The sequence below is a fragment of the Saccopteryx leptura genome, chromosome 8 (genome assembly GCF_036850995.1).
Source record: "Saccopteryx leptura isolate mSacLep1 chromosome 8, mSacLep1_pri_phased_curated, whole genome shotgun sequence".
Classification (NCBI taxonomy): domain Eukaryota; kingdom Metazoa; phylum Chordata; class Mammalia; order Chiroptera; family Emballonuridae; genus Saccopteryx; species Saccopteryx leptura.
The window spans coordinates 62,342,089-62,348,801 of NC_089510.1; the positions used below are offsets into that span (position 1 = coordinate 62,342,089).

General features: G+C 34.6%; 1 non-coding gene across 1 annotated transcript; it reads left to right on the forward strand.

Annotated features, from left to right (window-relative positions):
- Positions 1–1,372: 1,372 nt before the first annotated feature.
- Positions 1,373–1,562, forward strand: LOC136380167 (U2 spliceosomal RNA). Its single transcript, XR_010746861.1, has one exon. It is a non-coding gene; the product is annotated as a U2 spliceosomal RNA (small nuclear RNA).
- The last annotated feature ends 5,151 nt before the right edge of the window (positions 1,563–6,713 follow it).

The following is a 6,713-nucleotide window of genomic DNA, read 5'->3' on the forward strand; positions in this document are numbered from 1 at the left end:
AAATAAAAATGTGTTGGCATGAAACTTTCTTAAAAATCAGCATACATAATCATTATATGAAATCATTGATGTTGAATTATTTTATATTATTTAAAGCTCTGTATCATAAATTTCTTACCTATATTTCACAACGAACTGACTCCAGTAGGCCCTGAAAATTTAGGCAATATTGTGAGTTAAGACTCATCCATAATTTTTTTCTGGATCATTTTTCTCAACAGTTTTTAACATATTTACCCATAGTAATTATTATTATGGTCATTATTTTTTATTGTCTATGAACTTTTCTAGGTAATTAAAATATAAAGTTGTTATATCAAAAAGTAGTTTTAAAATACATTTTAAGAGTAATCAAGAGTAGTAACTTTAATCTTTGGAATTTATCCTAAGTAAAAAATCTAATAGAAAAATAAGTTCACAAACATGTATCTATTAATCAGGAAGTTTTTAGCTATCTCAATTTAAACATTAGCTTTAAAAATAAGAATATTTGTCATTTCACATTACAAGAGGTATAAAGATAAGAGTTGCATGAATTAATTCACTAATTCAACAATTTAATAACCTATTTCTTCCCTCATCATTTTGCTCTTCCTTCTTTATTTATTCACTTACCACTCAAGGCTGGTGTCTCCATGTATCAGAATGACTGCAGCAATTCTAGGAATCACTTGTAGACTACAATGCCCAAAAGTTGGGAAGAGATCATTCTCTTTGTGTATTTTTAAAATCAGAAAAATTTCCCATAATTCCTTCAGATGCCTCTTCCTTCTCATTTGGCCAAAATTGCGTTACACTGCTTTGCCTAAATAGCAAGGAGATGATCAGATTCATTACCTATATATGGAGAGAGGCCCAGCCTACTTGAAAAACAATGTTGTTCAGAGGAAGGTGAAAAAAAAACTAGAGTTGTTAGGCAGAAAGAAGATGAGATAATGGCCATTTTATAAAATTGTAGTACTGGCCATTATGCACTGCCTAAGGATTTCTTTTATTGAAAACTTTATTTTTATGGTTAAGTTTTTCACACACATGGATAAGAATTGATAGTAACACAGTCAACATCCATGACCCAATCACTCAGCTTTATTAAGTACTAATAAAGATCAGATCTTATTAAAGAAAGAAAACTAAAAATATATTTGTAGCACCCAGCATTGATTAAATTTCCACCTCTTCTTCCCTAACTGTGACTAGTAACCTGAATTCCTTATTTCCTTTCTCTTGTATAACTTTTTGATTTGTGCTACATATTTATATATTGTTAGAAAACTAAAATTTTATTTGTGATTTTCAAGAGGTAAAAAAAAAATAGAACAAATATCAAGTTTGTGAGAAAAATAAAGGATAAAAATATTATATTCTTTAAAAAATTGCTTCTCGGCATTTTGGCTAAGATCAAGTGTAGTATCTGTTCTTATCAGTTTAATATTCCTAAAAAATTTCTGGCTGCAAAAAGGTTTTAGTTCCTTGTTGTCCTAAATTTTGCTTTTCCAAGCTCAGTTCAGCATATGGGTCAATAAAAATTAGGACCACATTTCACAAGAAATAATTTTCACAAGCAAAATGCCAGTGGAAAAATAATCCCCTACCTGTGACCTAAAAATATGAAAAAATACTTCAGTGAGTATCATGTACCTATCACATATAAAGGTAGCAGAAATAAAAAAGAATAAATTATAATTTCACTATATAGAACACCGCCATAAAAATAATGCTTTGAAATTCAACTTTTGTGTGTTTTTTTTTGACAGAGAGAGAGAGAGAATCAGAGAGAGAGAGGCAGATAGGAACAGACAGACCGGAAGGGAGAGAGATGAGATGCATCAATTCTTTGTTGCAGCTCCTTACTTGTTCATTGATTGCTTTCTTATATGTGCCTTGACCAGGGGGCTACAGTAGAACCAGTGACACCTTGCTCAAGCCAGCGACCTTGGGCTCAAGCCAGCAACCATGGAGTTATGTCTATGATCCCACATTCAAGCCAGTAATCCGTGCTCAAGTCAGATGAGTCAGCACCCAAGCCAGTGACCTGGGGGTTTTGAACCTGGTACTCCATGTCCCAGTCTATCCACTGTGCCACCGCCTGGTCAGGCACAACCGAATTCTTATGTTTTGCATTTTAAATATGCAATTGTGTATAGGGATCTAGTAAATCATGATATAGGAGAGAGCCTTGATATTGGATCCACCAGTCTTCAGGAGAATTCCAGACTGTGAGTGTCTTACCTGAGGGATAGGCAGTTAGTTGGTGCCTCTGTTTGCCTCTGTCTGTGCTATCCAAAAAAATTATAGGCCACTTTCCTTATTTAAGATCTTGGAGTTAACATTTCTCAATTCAACTGACAATTATGGACAGATTTTGGAGGTTTGGGCTAAGCATAATTCCCCCGGCCCATACTTGATTTAACTTGCTCAGGTACTGAGTGAAGCATATCTCATTCAGCCATATGTACAAGGTGTGTAGTAATCAACAAATAACTCAAAATTAATAAAAAGCCAGTTCATATGTTAAGGTAGTTCCTCTCTTTGAGCTAAAACAATGGTAATGAGATATGATAAATTCTCTCTAAGTGTGTATTGCAGGGTGATCATATATTAGTCAGAAATCGAGGCCCACTGTGGGGTTCTGTTAACGTTTCATGGAATTTTAACTTGGGACTTGAAAAATAAGTAAGAATTCATCAGATAAAGAGGAGAGGAAGAGAATATCAAAAAATTATGGAAAGCGACTTCATCTGGCAACTGGACTCTTGAATGTCATTTCTTATAGTACTCTTCACTGGATGCACATACTGTATTTGGTTTACAGTGGACTGCAATTCCCTTCCTGTTTTGAGCAAATTTTCGCAATTCAGATCCTAAGCTTCTGAGGCTTCCCTTCAGCAATGCTTTTCATTTATTTCTTTATTTCATCCTCTGACCAAATTTTGTTTTCCTGCTTCCATCAGAGGTAATTCTCTTCCCCAAACACTCTTATTTATATTTTAGAATAGATATTGGAAGTTCATTGGAATCAGAGCGTGAATTCATAGCAACTAGAACCTCTTTAAGTACAGGCCTCAACCCTTCATCAAGAGAAAATTCTTGTACCCAGAAGTATAGAAACATAACAAAATGATTAAATATCTATATGAGCCATCTAAATGTACATGGCACTTCCTGCCCCAATACATATCTATCTATACTCATCTCTCCCTCTGTTCATTTAAAAAATTATTTCCTCCATAACAAGCCATTTTTAGATATTTTAAAAAATTCTTCTTTCATGAAATTTTAATACAATAATACACTGCATGAATATCTGATTTTATGAATTAAAATTAAGATTGTTTTGTCTTTTCAAGAATCAGTTTTCACTTCCTGGGGGGCTATATTGCCCTGCTGAGAATGCATTATCTATATATCATCAATCAATCATCTATCTATTCATCCACTTATACATCTTTCACTTTTTCCCCAAAAGAAAAAAAATCATTTCTGTAAACATTAGTCATGAAAAGTGAACCTTCCTCTAACTAATTCAAAGAAATATTATGAAATGTTATGACTTACACAGGTGTTCTAAAATCAGAGTTATGATACAGACTGAATTTTGATGAAAACTTTGTATGAGTGAACAGAAGTTTGGGGCCAAGATCTTGGCTGTTTTATATCCTAACATTTGCTCTACGACCTTCTCTAAATAACCTGTTTAATCTGTCTACCAATCCTTCATGAAAGGACTGTATCTGTACTATATGTGTGTATATAGTTTAGTGCATTTTGCTCATATTTGTACAAAAAATTCAACTATAGACTGATTTCTAGTCACCTATGTGGATTATATAAGAATTTGTTGATGATTTGTACAATCCTAATTTGACTACTAAAAATCAGAATTTCTTGGTAAAAGCTTTAGAATTGGTGAAAAAAGAGCTCCTCCCCAATCCTTTATAAGTGAGGGGATTCAGAGAAGTGTGTCCTTATATACTATATGGCGTGTTGGTTAAGAACCTCTGATTTGATTTTTCTGGAATGTTAAAAAAATCTTTTACTGAACACATGCTAAGTAATCAAGTACACCAGATCATGTTACTTTGCTAATTATATGTTGAAAAATTACTTCATAAAAAGGGAAGGCATACTTTATTCACTTAAACTCTAAGAAATTAAATGTATAAAATTTGGTAGTTTCTAATGCAGTTTCTGTATTCAAATTAAAAACAATGTTCCATTGATATAGAAAGAATTCAGAAAATTCTCATTCTGTATAAATTTATTGTCATATATTTTGCTTCTGTTTTTCTGTCAAGTGTTGTACAGCTTTTTTCCCCCTCCTCCACATTATTTTTAGTGGATAATTATATGCTTTGAAGTCACACATCGAGTCTTGAATCCCTTATCTAACATATAATAGTTTCATGTTTATGGCAAGTAACTTGCTCTTTTTCTTATTTAAAATAGTGGAGATAGGATTATATATTTATAAGATTTGGGGGAAGGTTAAATTATATAATGGGCCTGGCATACAGGAGATGCTAAAAATGTGAATGTATTTACATTTCTCTTCCTACCTCTGCCATATTTCAGTCCAAGCAGATTTCACCTGCCTATGAATATGTGAATGGACATTACCTATGAATCATCTTCTCTATTCTAAACACCAAATCCTTGTAGATTAGGTGATTGATCAATAGAAAAACATTTTCATTAAAATATTTTCAGAATATGTACAATAAATAGGTCAAGCCCTGTGTTAACTGTGAGGGCTTTAGGGATTAATACAACCAAGAGTTTAATGAAAAATGATGAGACAGACATAAAAAGCAACAAAGTCATAAGGCAAGGTTTAATCATCTATTGTTATAAGGGTTCAAGAAAAATGCTATGAGAGCACATAGGTGGGTGTATAAAATTCTATCTGCAGGAAATTGTTTCTATCACCAAGAGAAGTAAAGAATCCAAAAATAGTGTCTTTTTTTCTGACCAGCGGTGGCGCAGTGGATAGAGCATCAGACAGGGATGCAGAAAACCCAGGTTCGAGACCCCAAGGTCGCCAGCTTGAGCGCGGGTTCATCTGGTTTGAGCAAAAAGCTCACCAGCTTGAGCTTGAGCCCAAGGTCGCTGGCTCAAGTAAGGGGTTACTCAGTCTGCTGAAGGCCTGCGGTCAAGGCACATATGAGAAAGCAATCAACGAACAACAAAGGTGTTGCAATGTGCAACGAAAAACTAATGATTGATGCTTCTCATCTCTCCATTCCTGTCTGTCTGTCCCTGTCTATCCCGCTCTCTGACTCTCTCTCTCTGTCAAAAAACAAACAAAAACACCCCAAAATAGTGTCTTTTTTAGGGATAGGCCTATGTTGTAAAGGCTACCTTTCTCTGAGTCCTACCCCACAGTTTGTACTTGAAAATTTCATGTACTGTTGTTATAGACCAACTGCTCCTATCACTTTCATTCTACGTTGTAATCCAGGTATCATAAAATAAACTTTTACCAATGTACAGTGGGGCACACTAGTCATGGATGCTAACAAGAAGCATCTGACACAAGCATGCCTCACAAATGGCTTGCACTTTGGTTTGGGGAACACGATGGCCAAACAGGGAAATTTGTGGGTGTTAAATTTAGAAGTGAATAGAAAACTTGTGGGCTACAAAATCCCATTTGACTCTTAAGCCAGACACAACTTGAGGGCAGTGTAAGGCTTCCCCCCCACTTTTTCTTCCTTTTTTTTATTTTATTCCCATGGCAGTCTTAGCAGAAGGGACAAGAATTCCTTTCAAGCAAGAATGTTTATTGCCTGCATGATGCAGGCTTCCATTTAGTTAGAGAAACATGTTTTTAATTAACTTTATTGTGATAAACAATAATTTAATTTAAAAGGACGACTGTCTTGCAAGTTACAAAAAAACATATTTTATATATGAGAAAAACCTTACTTTTTTTTTGAGAGAGAGAGAAAGAGAGAGAGAGAGAGAGAGAGAGACAGGAAGAGACAGAAACATCAAGTTACTCCTATATGTACACTGACTAGAGAATCGAACTGGCAATTTTCACGCTTCGAATGATGCTCCAAAGAACAGAGCTTTCTGGCTAGGGCTTAATTTATTTTATTATTAACTTTTTTTTTTTGAGAGACAGAGAGAGAGGGGTGGGGGAAGGAAAGCATTCATTTGTTTTTTTTCAGTCATGCATTCTTTGAAAAACCTTACTTTTTTTTTAAAAAAAAGAGATGAGTAATTACCAAAGTTTCTAGAAACAGTCTAATTTTTTTTATAAATTTTTATTAATGTTAATGGGATGACATTAATAATTCAGGGTACATATATTCAAAGAAAACATGTCTAGGTTATCTTGTCATTAAATTATGTTGCATACCCCTCGCCCAGAGTCAGATTGTCCTCCGTCACCCTCTATCTAGTTTTCTCTGTGCCCCTCCCCCTCCCCCTAACTCTCTCCCTCCCTCCCTCCTGCATCCTCCCTCCCCCCACCCCTGGTAACCACCACACTCTTGTCCATGTCTCTTAGTCTCGTTTTTATGTTCCACCAATGTATGGAATCATGTAGTTCTTGTTTTTTTCTGATTTACTTATTTCACTCCGTATAATGTTATCAAGATCCCACCATTTTGCTGTAAATGATCTGATGTCATCATTTCTTATGGCTGAGTAGTATTCCATAGTGTATATGTGCCACATCTTCTTTATCCAATCTTCTATTGAAGGGC